We start from the raw sequence: 15,378 nt of genomic DNA, 5'->3' as shown, positions 1-15,378 counted from the left end.
CTGAATATTTGGTACAGAAACCTTTGTTTGCAATTACAGAGATCATACGTTTCCTGTAGTTCTTGACCAGGTTTGCACACACTGCAGCAGGGATTTTGGCCCACTCCTCCATACAGACCTTCTCCAGATCCTTCAGAGTTTCAGCTCCCTCCAAAGATTTTCTATTGGGTTCAGGTCTGGAGACTGGCTAGGCCACTCCAGGACCTTGAGATGCTTCTTACGGAGCCACTCCTTAGTTGCCCTGGCTGTGTGTTTCGGGTCGTTCTCATGCTGGAAGACCCAGCCACGACCCATCTTCAATGCTCTTACTGAGGGAAGGAGGTTGTTGGCCAAGATCTCGCAATACATGGCCCCATCCATCCTCCCCTCAATACGGTGCAGTCGTCCTGTCCCCTTTGCAGAAAAGCATCCCCATAAGAATGATGTTTCCACCTCCATGCTTCACGGTTGGGATGGTGTTCTTGGGGTTGTACTCATCCTTCTTCTTCCTCCAAACACGGCGAGTGGAGTTTATACCAAAAAGCTCTAAAAGCTCAATATTCCAAGGTAAGAGGTTTTAGGTTGTAGTTAATATGCAAAAATGTATCAACGTAAAATTAATCAACATTTAGTGTTTTCTTCACCCAACTTTTAACCCAAATCCAATGACGTGGAGATTTTTGGGTTGTTGATTTCAAGTTGAATTCACATTAGTTGACAACTCAACCAAATGTAAATCAAAACTAGACAATGAACTGACATCTGTGCCCAGTGTGTAATTTGACCGAGGACAATGCAACAGCCAGCAGACGGACAGGTAACTTGGGTTGACATTACAGTAGGCACGGCTGGACAAAGGGTTACAGGACAGAGTACCGCTGCCACCTGCTTGCTGAAACACGAGCGTTTTGCGCACCACTGGGTTTCATCAATTTAACAGGCATGGAACGCATGCACGGAGACACCTTCAAATATCCCATCGTCGTAGCACAAATGTCAAGTGCGTGAACTGGCAAGAGAAGTGTGCCATAGGACAGGTTTGATGAAGTACACTTATTTTGAGAAATAGGCCTAGTCATGCTCTCAAAAGGAACATTTGATAAAGAAATGTCCTGTTTTTATCAAAATATGACATAAATGATGCCAATGTTTCTTTGTGTAACTTGTGGTTAAATTAGCATAATATTCAAACGGAAGGTCAACAAGGAATGTGGACTATTATACTGTACAATTTTATGGTTACTGTTTGGCTAAATTATATTGATGAGTAATCAAATAAAGAATTTCCCATTTTATTCCTTCATTAAAACAAAATAACACTGAAATAAGCCCTGGTTTCATTAAAGGCTGACAGCATTCTTGAATTAATGTGGTGGGAGGTTAATTAATTCCTTACATGAAAAATCCCCTAATAATGAGATTCCTGCTGCACGTGATGGGGCCTTGAGGTGTCTCATTTGCATCAACACACAACATCTACATACTGGCACAAATTGTCTTCATAACAAATATTGGTCTGCCTCCTCACTCCTTCTAAAGACTTTGTGGATGAAAGAGTAGCTGAGTTGATCATAACGTCTACTAGCAACACAGGCCCATTCATATGACAGAATTATTCAATCAGTTTGAGCATCGGAGTAGCTGGCAGGTGGCCTGCACAACAGGAGGATTATCTGTGCTGCCAATGGCTGATCCTACCATTTCTTGTCATCCTAATAACATAACAAGAAATACACATAGCCAGAGAGAGAGAGAGCGAGAGCGAGAGAGAAAAGTGGGACACAAAATGGAACAAACACCCAATTGAGACTCTGCATGCAGAATTCTGCTAAAATAGGATTTAGGACTATACCCGCTAGTTATCAACATCCAGAAAAGAGCTGTTCAATTCTACAACCACCTAAAAGGAAGTGATGCCCACACATTCCACCACAAAGCCCTCACCTACAGAGATGAACCTCGAGAAGAGTCCCCTCAGACAGCCAGAGCCTCAGGACAGAAACACATTTAGACGCAACCCAATTATGAGAAATCAAAAAGATAACTAATTGACATACTGAAAAGAATCAACCAAAAAACAGAGCACATTGGAATGTTCTCTGGCCCTAAACAGAGTATACATTGTCAGAATACCTGACCACTGTGACTGACCCTAAATGTATAAAGTCATTGACTATGTACAGACTAGAGTTCGACTGATTAATCGTCATGGCCGATTGATTAGGGACGATTTCATAACAACAAGTTTTCATAACAATCGGTAATTGGCCTTTTTGGACGCCGATTATGGCCGATTATATTGCAATCCACGAGGAAACTGCGTGGCAGGCTGACCACCTGTTACACGAGTGCAGCGTCTAAAGGAGCCAAGGTAAGTTGCTAGCTAGCATTAAACTTACCTTATAAAAAACAATCAATCTTCACATAATCACTAGTTAACTACACATGGTTGATGATATTACTAAGTTAACTAGCTTGTCCTGCGTTGCAAATAATCAATACGGTGCCTGTTCATTTATCGTCGAATCACAGCCTACTTCAACTTCGCCAAACGGGTGATGATTTAACAAAAGCGCTTTCGCACTAACCATAAACATCAATGCCTTTCTTAAAATCAATACACAGAAGTATATATTTTTTTAAACCTGCATATTTAGTTAAAATAAATGCATGTTAGCAGGCAATATTAATTGGGGAATTGTGTCACTTCTCTTGTGTTCAGTGCAAGCAGAGTCAGGGTATATGCAACAGTTTGGGCCGCCTGGCTCGTAGCGAACTGTGTTTCTTCCTAACAAAGACCGTAATTAATTTGCCAGAATTTTACATTATTATGACATAACATTGAAGGTTGTGCAATGTAACAGCAGTACACTTAGGGTGGCCACCGTTTGATAAAATACGGAATGGTTCCGTATTTCACTGAAAGAATAAACGTTTTGTTTTCGAAATGATAGTTTCCGGATTTGCCCATTATTAATTTCTAAGGCTGGTATTTATGTGTGTTTATTATAATTAAGTCTATGATTTGATTTTGATAGAGCAGTCTGACTGAGCGGTGGTAGGCAGCAGCAGGCTCGTAAGCATTCATTCAAACAGCACTTTACTGCGTTTGCGAGCAGCTCTTAGCAATGCTTGGTGCACCGCGCTGCTTATGACTTCAAGCCAATAAACTCCCGAGATTAGGCTGGCAATACTGAAAAGAAAGTGCCTATAAGAAAGTGCCTATAAGAACATCCAATAGTCAAAGGTATATGAAATACAAATGGTATAGAGAAAGTCGACGCGTCATAATTCTACAACCTAAAATTTGAATATATATATATATTTAAAAATAAAATAATAATAAAATAAAAAATAAAAATCGGCCAATTAAATCGGTATCGGCTTTTTTTGGTCTTCCAATAATCAGTATTGGTATTGGCGTTGAAAAATCATAAATCGGTCAACCTCTACTACAGACTTAGTGAGCATAGCCTTTCTATTGAGAGAGGCCGCCATTGGCAGACTCGAGAGATGACAGGCAATGTGCCCACTGCCCTCAAAAGGCGGAAACTGAGCTACACTTCCTAACCTCCTGCCAAATTATGACCACATTAGAGACACATATTTCCCACAGATCACACAGACCCACAAAGAATTTGAAAACAAATCAAACATTGGTAAACTCCCATATCTGTTAGGCTAAATACCGCAGTGTGCCATCACAGCAGTAAGATTTGTGGCCCGTTGTCAAGAGAAAGGGGCAACCAGTGGAGCACAAATTGCATTGTAAATACAACCTATATGTATCTGTTTATTTATTTTCCCTTTTATACTTAATATAACATTTGAAATGTCTATATTCTTTTAAAACTTTTGTGAGTGTAACGTTTACTAATGTTTCCCTTGTTTTTTCCCCTTTTGTTTGTCTATTCCATTTGCGTTGGAGAGAGAGAGAGGTGGGTGCATCATCGAAAGATCTGAGGCGAGCCTTGTACACACATTTCACTTGCACATTTTGTGTAATAATAACATTATTCTGTGGAAAAACTCTATGGATCCTGGCCTGATACGTAAAGATCCTAATCAAGACCCATTGCAGAGGTATGCTACCACAAGAGTTTTACAGGAAATGTGTTGGTCATCGGTCATAAGCCCTGTAGTTTCCCTCATCCTGACCTAAATGACTGGAGATAAAGACTGAAAGCTACATTATCTTTCTAATGCAAGGGCGCTGTGGCCAGAGTAGACTGCATAGTGATTAGACAATGGAAACAAAGATCAACTTTGTGTAGACATTTCCAGATTTAGGAAATGTATTTTAAGGGGAAATTTGAAAGCTAGTTTTAGGCTAGGCTACAGACAACAATTTGTGTCACACTAAATTTCACATGACGTGACTGGGCACAAATTGCTTGATTCAACATTGTTTCAATGTCATTTGTCATTGTATTCTGACATGGAATGTGGAAAATACACTGGATTTGAAAGAAAGTCATCAAAGTAAACTGTTGCTTTAAGGATGAAATTTCAACCACAGGATTATGGTAACCAAATTTCAACATAGACAAATCTTGTATAAAAGATGTTGAATTTGTACTTTTAAAACAGGGGATGTCAAACTCAATCAGTGCATGTGCCATATTGAAAAAACACAAGGCATTTGCAGGCCAGACATAACCTAATAGGTTTGTTTTAACACCAGATGAGCTGACAGCCATTTTGCACTGTTTCGCTATGGCTTTAGTCATCAATCTAGCAAGAGGGCAATATTTTATTCATGTAGTAGTGTCAGCGGGGAAGCAATAAAATAGGCCAATGTAAACATACACATCTTTTTTTAAGTCATTCTAGCGCCCGATTTCGGGGACTGTCAATTTATCTTCTTTTTTTGTTGTTGCATAGGCCTACAACTGCGACCCAAACTGGCCTTTGTTTTATTCAGAAAAAACATATTTCAAGTTTGATTTGATTTAGTCCTATTTTTTTTTAAACTTACATTTTTCATTGAGATGGAAATGTGAATCCAGCATATCAATTATTCATTTGTAGACAAATTGGAATTAAAGCCAGAATAAGTCAGTGGCACAGATGGAACTATCCAAGCAGAAGATAAATCTTGTTCAAATGTTGATATTTGGTTGCGTTGACAACCAAACACAATTCAATAGCACTTTTGAAAAATAATAAATAGCCTTACAAACTAATGTAACGTTCAAACTTGGCAACATTTTGAGGTTGCTGTAACTACACATTTCTTCTGATGTAATCATAGAAAGCGTGCATGTTTAAGATAGCATGCATAGGTCATTGCAGGTCTGTGGAGATCTTCACAGTTGCTGTAATAATCTGTACAGAATCTCAAACAGATCACTTTCCCCATATACTTTTATACTCAACTGCAATCCAGGACACTTGGTTCTGCTATTAGATGAAGATCAGTGATATCACATTAACATGTTGTATAAATAAACAAAAGATCTTACATGATGTAGTGCGCCCAGTGGGTGGGCTATACTTTTTACACGGATGGATTTTCATACAGTGCTCTCATTTACTAGAGTTTCTTTCTTGGGCACAAACCGAGATGCTGTGTTGAGCTCAAATCAATATGAATCATTCGAGTGAACCAAAATGTAATTTACCCCTCCCACACGTCCTACTGATCCCAGCTCCGAAATATAACTAACATGATAAGGCCCGTCTGCAGATTCTCTTGATGTCTGTGACGTTCAGTGATTCAATCACAACCCATCCCATTCTCTCTACACATCCATACCCAGCAGGCCACCGCTGTAGGCTAGATAGAAAAAGCAACAGTATTGCCAGCTATGCAGAGTTTTTCTGTTCTGCCATTTGCAGGACAATAAAAAATTAAATCAAAAACACGTCTCAATATTTGTAAAACGCAAAGGAAGATAAATGGTACCTTTTAGATCAAGGCCCATTTTCCTGAAAAATATAACTGCATTCACGACTCTAAATTGTCTTCGTCGGGCTTCCCTATGCTGAGAACATTTAGCAGAGATAGTGTTGGTGTCTGCCAAAGCTGGTATGTTATAGCTACATCCAAGTCTGAGTGGAAACATATGTTTTTAGATGAGACTAATAATCTATTTTCACAAACTCTGTGTAGCATTCACAACTCTGAATTGTCTTCATCGGGCTTCCCTGATGAGAACATGATGTAGCTCGGAGAGGAAGACTGGTACTGCGGAGCCAAAGGCAACCCGTGTAAGTCTGGGTTTGAGGCAATGACAAAACTCACTAAATAAACACACACGCACGCACACACACACACACACACACACACACACACACACACACACACACACACACACACACACACACACACACACACACACACACACACACACACACACACACACACACACGTACGCACACACACACACACACAGCTCCGAGCAGAATACCACTGAACCATCCAGTACCCTCATATGGGTCATTTTATGAGAACCCACCCCACCTTTCATTATCAGAGTCACATTACAAATTCTGTTTCAGCCAAGCAGCTATGAAACACACACATACATAGACAGAGCCCTAGCTTATATGAGCTGCTGGGAAAGCTGAGATACCAATTACAGCCCCCCCCCCACCCCCCCATGATATCATATCCTTTGTTTGACAGGCTCCTTATAGCAAAAGAGTAAGTCATTTAATGGGTTGTGCAATTTGAAAAAAGGAAAGGGTGGGAGAAGAAAGAGGTATTTTGGTATTAATGCTAACTACAAACCCACACATGGTTCTGTTTTGAGCAGAGCCCCTCGCGTGACTGGCTCTTCTGAGTCTGGCAGTCGTCTGCGAACCCAGAGTGCAATAGAACAATCAAGACATGTCTGTGTTCACGTTTGCTTTATCTGGGGAGCTTTTGAGGTGGGAAAGATTCCATTGTTTTTATTAGCTGACTTTCATTAGATCTAGCTAGATCCCAGGGAGAAACAGCCGAGCACTGAGCAGACCCCCACTAAAAGTCAATAGTTTTGTGTTATAGGATCGGCGTTATCGTTGATCAATTGCTTTCCCACATGCTCACTCACTGCTCACATTTGCTTAGCTTATGGATGTAACGATAAAATCAAGATTGTATGGTGATTCAAGTCCTCATGACAAGGGAGAAATTAGAATAGAAAACAGTTTTAAGTCTTTCCCTAAGGAGCTAAGAGAGTGAACAAGTGAGATAAAATAGTACTGCTGGTTAGTCTACTTTAAGAAAATAACATCAAAAAAATGTGGGTCCGTGTTGTAAAAAAAATCACTTATATAAATCCCTTTTTATAAGCAACAAAAGAGGAGTAAAAATAAGTGATGTCCTTCACAGACAAAAAGGACATTTCTATCCTTACAGAACCTCGTACCTCTGGCAGTAGAACGTCTATAATAAAACACTATCAATGACAATTAGCTTGGCACTATCAACAGTTTAACAGGCCATGGTAAATTACATCACCGAAAATGACAGCTAGCTAGGGTCCGTGACAGATGACCACATACTGTAGCTTAGCAGTGACAGAGTGGTTTTCATAGTACAACCTAGGGTTGCAAAGCTACCAGTAATTTACCAAAGTTACCGGAATCTTCAGTCATTGTGGTAATTAACAGAAAATCTCGGTAACTTTGGTAATTTATACTTGAATAACTTTTATAAAATGTATTCATATATAGTATTCCTTTCTTTTACATCTGTGTCCATATTGTCCATGATGTTTGGTAGATAGATCATATGGTACAAGAGAAAATAGCCTAATTCATTTTTTAAAGTATCTAATCAACAATGGCATTATTTTCAATTACCTTTGTGAGGTCTTATCACATGAATATACAATATGAAATAATGACATACGATGATAAAACAAAACAAAAAGTTGCAAAACATTATTCTAAATATAAACCATTAACTTAGTGAATGCCATTGGTGTTTCGGCATGAAATATCCTTGGTATTTTTTTTGACACACTTTTATTTATTTGACTGTGTTAGTATGTATTTGTTGTCAATGTTTTTGTATCAAACTGGTGGCAGTTGTGAAAAAAGCCTTTTCCACCACTTATGTAATTATTTCATATTGTATATTTATGTGATAAGGCCTCACAGTGGACCAGAGATAATTACAGACACCTGTGATCATCTGAAGTACCCAAAAGGGCTACTAGATGTCTTGTGATAGATTACATCAAATCCTTGAAAGATACCACAATTCTGGTAGTTTACTGGTAAACTTCAAAAGTTTACCCTTTGCAACCCTAGTCCAGCCAAGTGCTCTCGTCTGGGCTGCCCAGCCAGATGGAGCATGAGTGTAGACCTGACTGAGGTCATGCCTGCATTTCATCAAATATTCATGGAGCCCTTGTGTTTAATCCTCTGGGAATCCATTTTAAGATAAGACAGAGAGGAAGAGGGGGAGGGGAGTCTGTGTGAGAGGGAGACCAGGAGAGAGGAAGAGAGATACAGAAAGAGGGAGAGAGAAAGAGAGAGAGAGAGAGGAGGAAGAAAAAGGTAGAGGAGTTAGTTTAGTTAGCAACCACATTATTTCCCAGTGGTTTTCTCCAGAGAAGCAGACTTTTCCATTGCCGGAATATTGTGTAATTCATTGGAGAAGACTGAACTTCCCCATGCGTCTTCTCCCACTCCCCACCCCCCTCCACTCACCCTGGCCCAGATTTTCTTCGAAAGACAGGAAGGCAAAGGGAGGCTTGTAACTAGAGAAGCCCTGAGGACTGTGTCATTGGGACTATGGGTGCAAATGAACTTTTGGCTAACCCCGACACATTGACATGGACGTGGCATTATTGTAATATTGATGTTGATTAATGTGCATTGTCACCTAAATTGTTTATTTTTATTTATTTTAAAAAATTGCACTCTCCTCTAATCTGCCTCAGTCTGACCCTGGATACGACTGGGGATTCTCAGGCCTGCTCCTAAGAAAGCAAACACTGTTACTGGGACAGAAAAACACATGACCTCATAAAGGAAATCATTCTTAATCAATGAAGTCGGCTATATAAGCCTGAGACGGTGGTTTATTGCTATGTTGGGTGGCTGGGTGAGTCTGGCTGCTTAAGGGTGCAGGCCAGGGTGGATGAGGAACCAAAACAACAATACACAATTTACCCCACAGTACCTCAAAAGAGGCCGGACCGAGCGGCACCACCTGCTGAGAGAAACATCTAAATAATTTGTGGCCGTTCGTTGAAGCGTAGAGTGATTTGCACCCGGAGCAATATGGCCTTAGTGTTGCCTTCTGCCAAATTTGGAACTTTGCCTCCGACAAAGTTCACAACAGTGGTGTTTTTCTTTTCACACCCCATTGAAAGCAGCCACGTTTATTTGGAGTATTTCTCTATGCCTGTGTGATAACAGGAGCGTAAAACTAGGACTGTGGCAATGGAAAACTAAAGACACTCTGTTCATTTCAAAGTCTAAGTTCAACTGATTTGAACGGCTCAAGTTAGAGTCCCCAAATGTTGTTCCTTACCCTACTTACACTAATGACATCACAATCTCTCTGCTATCCGACTGACACAGCCAGGCTTCCATTCGGAGTAGTCAGTTTGTTTTCAGGTTTGATTACAAACTGAGACATAATGGTCTTATCTGCAGAGAGAGAGAGAGAGAGAGAGGGAGAGGGAGAGAGAGAGAGAGAGAGAGAGAGAGAGAGAGAGAGAGAGAGAGAGAGAGAGAGAGAGAGAGAGAGAGAGAGAGAGAGAGAGAGAGAGAGAGAGAGAGAGAGAGAGAGAGAGAGAGAGAGAGAGAGAGAGAGAGAGAGAGAGAGAGAGAGAGAGAGAGAGAGAGAGAGAGAGAGAGAGAGAGAGAGAGAGAGCTATTGAGAGCTATTGGCTCTCAAGAGAAGAAAGGCTATGTGCACACTGCCCACAAAATGAGGTGGAAACTGAGCTGCACTTCCTAACCTCCTGACAAATGTATGACTATATTAGAGACACATACTTCCCTCAGATTACAAAGATCGAAAGAATTCGAAAAACAAATCCAATTTTGATGAACTCCCATATCTACTGGGTGAAATACACCAGCAAGATTTGTAACCTGTTGCCACAAGAAAAGGGCAACCAGTGAAGAACAAACACCATTGTAAATACAAACCATATTTACATGTATTTACTTTCCCTTTTGTACTTTAACTATTTGCACATAATGACATTTGAAATGTCTTTATTCTTTTGGAACTTTTGTGAGTGTAATGTTTACTTTTAATTTGTATTGTTTATTTCACTTTGGTTTATTATCTACTTCACTTGCTTTGGCAATGTTAACATCTGTTTCCCATGCCAATAAAGCCATTAAACTGAATTGAAATTGAGAGAGAGAGAGAAAGAGAGAGACAGGCTTTCACTGTGGAATACTCTGTAGCAGAAATACAACAGGAAACAAAGCCTTGCACATGGAGTCACTGATAAAAACCTCTAGCCAGGGCAATTCAGACCTTACTCATACAAAAACCATCAATAAATTACTATTTTATGACCATCAACGATGGCGTATGATCCAATCACATAGATGAGCACAAGCAGGCCTAGGACCACACAGTCCAGACCTGGACATATACAGTAGGTCTACTGATATTACCCACCAACATCTATAGAAAAAAATCCCTTTCGTTTGTTACATGACATTTAAAACATTGTAATCTACTACACGCCCATGTCCAGCCAAAGACCACCCACCTGTGAGTCCTTGATTGCCCTGGATCACTGTCAACCATCGTAAGTAGAATAAACAACATTTAGAGCTGAACATTTTGTGGGACTGAAAAACTGCAGTGGAAAATTGCCTTGTTACAAACAGAGCCAAATGGTGCTCTCCTTCACACACCAGCTTCATACGGTGACCTATGCTATATTACTGCTAGTTATATTGCAGGTAATAGGGCTGAAAATGTCCTGGTATTAAGCAGCCAGGAGGAAAAAAAGATGTAATGCTCTTACTGTTGCTTGAGGGGCAGTGTTATACCGTCCATAACACAACTAAAGGCACCCGCATACGAGGTTGGGTTTGCTCCTAGCAGAACTAGGCTAGGCATACTAGGTTGGGTTTGCTCCTAGCAGAACTAGGCTAGGCATACTAGGTTGGGTTTGTTCCTAGCAGGACTAGGCTAGGCATACTAGGTTGGGTTTGCTCCTAGCAGAACTAGGCTAGGCATACTAGGTTGGGTTTGCTCCTAGCAGAACTAGGCTAGGCATACTAGGTTGGGTTTGCTCCTAGCAGAACTAGGCTAGGCATACGAGGTTGGGTTTGCTCCTAGCAGAACTAGGCTAGGCATACGAGGTTGGGTTTGCTCCTAGCAGAACTAGGCTAGGCATACAAGGTTGGGTTTGCTCCTAGCAGAACTAGGCTAGGCATACGAGGTTGCATTTGTTCCTAGCAGAACTAGGCTAGGCATACGAGGTTCGGTTTGCTCCTAGCAGAACTAGGCTAGGCATACGAGGTTGGGTTTGCTCCTAGCAGAACTAGGCTAGGCATACGAGGTTGGGTTTGCTCCTAGCAGAACTAGGCTAGGCATACTAGGTTGGGTTTGCTCCTAGCAGAACTAGGCTAGGCATACGAGGTTGGGTTTGCTCCTGGCAGAACTAGGCTAGGCATACGAGGTTGGGTTTGCTCCTGGCAGAACTAGGCTAGGCATACGAGGTTGGGTTTGCTCCTAGCAGAACTAGGCTAGGCATACTAGGTTGGGTTTGTTCCTAGCAGAACTAGGCTAGGCATACTAGGTTGGGTTTGCTCCTAGCAGAACTAGGCTAGGCATACGAGGTTGGGTTTGCTCCTGGCAGAACTAGGCTAGGCATACGAGGTTGGGTTTGCTCCTAGCAGAACTAGGCTAGGCATACTAGGTTGGGTTTGTTCCTAGCAGAACTAGGCTAGGCATACTAGGTTGGGTTTGCTCCTAGCAGAACTAGGCTAGGCATACGAGGTTGGGTTTGCTCCTAGCAGAACTAGGCTAGGCATACGAGGTTGGGTTTGCTCCTTGCAGAACTAGGCTAGGCAAAGCGAACGTCTGTGCCTCACACTCCCTTAAAACACCTTCGCTTGAAAAAGAGACAAAAGTGGCAATATTTCTGTTGAGACGCTGTAGCAACAACAGCCAGTTCCTCAAAATAGAAATCTGCAATTAATTTAGACTAAGACCTCCCCTTTTGCAGAGGAGGTCTTAGTCACACAATTTTACATCTAATTAAGACGTTAGGTGCAGTACTTCACAAGTGAAAAAATATGCATGAAAACTAGTCGTCTCCCATTGAATGACAACAAACACTTCATTGAAGAATCCTGTCCACGGTTCCCACTCCTACTAGGAGTAGTACTGTTGACCAATCACCGATGAATGGGTGTTGACTTCGGCCAACACACTTCGACTTGCCTCATTTTGTGTGTGCGCGAACAGCTGAAAAAACCCTCATAATATAAGACGGACTGTTTCGACTAGGAAGCAAGTGACAGGCTTAAGAGGTAGGCCTTAGATTTAGGGAACATTTTCACAGAAATATCAAAAGATGCCTACCTACTTACAGTATTCACATTCATAACAAATACAAGTCATTTGTTTATAGCCTAGGCCTATAGATTATTGTAATATGATCTTGTAAATTGTAGCATACTTCTAAACCCCATTACATTGCATTGACCTGTCCTTGACCAAACAAAAACAGACTACCTCTCTCCTCAAAAGCGATCCCTAAGCCAAAGAATGCAGCTTCAAAGAGCAGAAAAAGATAGCAATACTGGGGTTGTGGGTCAATAAAACTGTTTGGTTGTGCTACGGGGCCTGGCGACAGCATCAGCACCCCAGTGTTTGGCTTTTGATGGCTGCTGTCCATTGATCTGTCTCTGGCTCCCTGCTCTAATGAATAATGAATGGCTCCATTGTCATCCAGCATGCATCACATTTCACATGGCAAAGGACGCTACTCATAATTAGCCAGGGCTTAAGCTAGTTTGGACTAGAGTCCGTTTTTTCTTATTCTTTTTTCGCCTGGGTAGCCTATAGTGTGATGCTGCTGGAAAACGCACCAGCCCAGATTTCATTCACAGCGACAGGGAAAGAAGCAGAACTAGGGCCTATAAGGAAGTCAAGTAGAACAATTACTCTGCTGTGTCTGGGGGAACAATTATGCCAGAGTCATCATGGTCCATTTGACCTAGAAACTTTTTCTCTGAGCCAGAAGGAGGAAAAGCTGTGGGCTGATAGCTGACTGCAGAAACAGAGCATGGAACTGTTGTCATCACTTTTCACTGTGCTGACGTGAACTGTATGGTGATAAGTAAGGATTATGTGCAGCTCTCTACACAAAGGGAGGCCAGACCCATAGATAGCTGAAATAGATCACTGTAGCCAATATTCCTCCCTTTACTGCTACTGGCCTTGGGATGACTAAAGTAAAGAAATTGAAAATACTGATTCAGAGTTAGCCTAAAGATTGTCCAGTTCAAGGTCAGTTCATTGTCACTTTAACTGTCTGTTTCAGTGGGGGGGACAATGTTTCCAGTGGGCAGAAAACTGATATGAAGAAGACTGAGGGAGCTGACCTACACTGTGTGGCTGTAAAATGATAACACCAGAGGGAAAATGAGTCTGGAGTAGACTACTCAGTATGGTGATTTCATCATCAAAGCCACTTCATTAATGCCTAATTGAAAGAGGCACTGCTGCTGCTGAATCTACGGAGTCTTTCAGCGGCGACGGTACAAAATGAGTCTGCTGAATACGATGCCGATGTGAATACGATGGTGATGTGAATACGATGGCGATGTGAATACGATGGCGATGTGAATACGATGGCGATGTGAATACGATGGTGATGTGAATACGATGGCGATGTGAATACGATGGCGATGTGAATACGATGGCGATGTGAATACGATGGCGATGTGAATACGATGGCGATCTGAATACGATGGCGATGTGAATACGATGGCGACGTGACGATGTGAATACGATGTTGATGTGAATACGCTGGCGATCTGAATACGCTGGCGATCTGAATACGCTGGCGATCTGAATACGCTGGCGATCTGAATACGCTGGCGATCTGAATATGCTGGTGATCTGAATACGATGGCAATCTGAATACGCTGGCGATCTGAATACGCTGGCGATCTGAATACGCTGGCGATCTGAATACGCTGGCGATCTGAATACGCTGGCGATCTGAATATGATGGCGATCTGAATACGCTGGCGATCTGAATACGCTGGCGATCTGAATACGCTGGCGATCTGAATACGCTGGCGATCTGAATACGCTGGCGATCTGAATACGCTGGCGATCTGAATACGCTGGTGATCTGAATATGATGGCGATCTGAATACGCTGGCGATCTGAATACACTGGCGATCTGAATACACTGGCGATCTGAATACGCTGGCGATCTGAATATGATGGCGATCTGAATACACTGGCGATCTGAATACGCTGGCGATCTGAATACGCTGGCGATCTGAATATGATGGTGATCTGAATAGGATGGTGATCTGAATAGGATGGTGATCTGAATACGATGGTAATGTGAATAGGATGGTGATGTACATCTGTGGTCCCCATCAGCCGCTGGGGAGAAGGTAGGAGATAGCAGGGGCTCATTCGCTCACTACTGCTTCTACTTCCAAGTGCCAGACTCTTGGACGATGTGATTCAAGTTGTCACTGTTACCACTACTCCTCAATTAAGGCACCACCGACAGCCAAGCAGGAGCCAGTCAAGTGGAAAGCAAAGCAGTGGGCATGATAAGGAAGACTTATTTATAGGAGTGCTGCTCTGCCAATCCCAGAGGGCCTAGCCCCTTATGGAAGAAGAGTTTGTTTTAAATATTCTTCCTCCCTAACAAGAACACAGATTACAGTAACGTCAAAGATGTCAGAGGCACGGTAAACTGAAACAACTAGCCTAGCTAAGTACTGGCTGAGGCTAGCTCGTTTAGGAGTTAGGGTAATAGCAATGCTGCATGTTGATGTCTTGAAGGATCATTCAACCATGTCTTTACTTTATGATAATAGTGATGAGTAAATAGCCTATGCATATGATATTACTGTGGGCAACCATAAAGCTAATAGCCTAGTTCTACCATTGTGGCTATAGCCCTCTTAGGGTCCTATAGAATCTGCATAGTGGAATCCTGATATTAAAACTGAATTCAACAATATTAACATACCTTAAGGGACATGTGAGACGGGAGCCGTATGGTTAGTGAAGAAAGTCCCATTGCAAATGTACGGTCCCTTACCTGACGTCCGGCGACGTTTCAGAAAATCGCGGACGGCGTCGGGCCGCGGGCGGCGGAGAGCTCTTTCAGGAAGTCACCGAAAAAAACGTCTCGGACTTTCGGTTTACGTTTTATAAAAATGACACATTTTTGACTTTTTTCCGCATTCTCGAAAATTCCCACAAGG

The sequence above is a fragment of the Salvelinus namaycush genome, chromosome 9, assembly GCF_016432855.1.
Source record: "Salvelinus namaycush isolate Seneca chromosome 9, SaNama_1.0, whole genome shotgun sequence".
Taxonomy (NCBI): domain Eukaryota; kingdom Metazoa; phylum Chordata; class Actinopteri; order Salmoniformes; family Salmonidae; genus Salvelinus; species Salvelinus namaycush.
Note: the sequence above shows the minus strand (reverse complement) of the source record.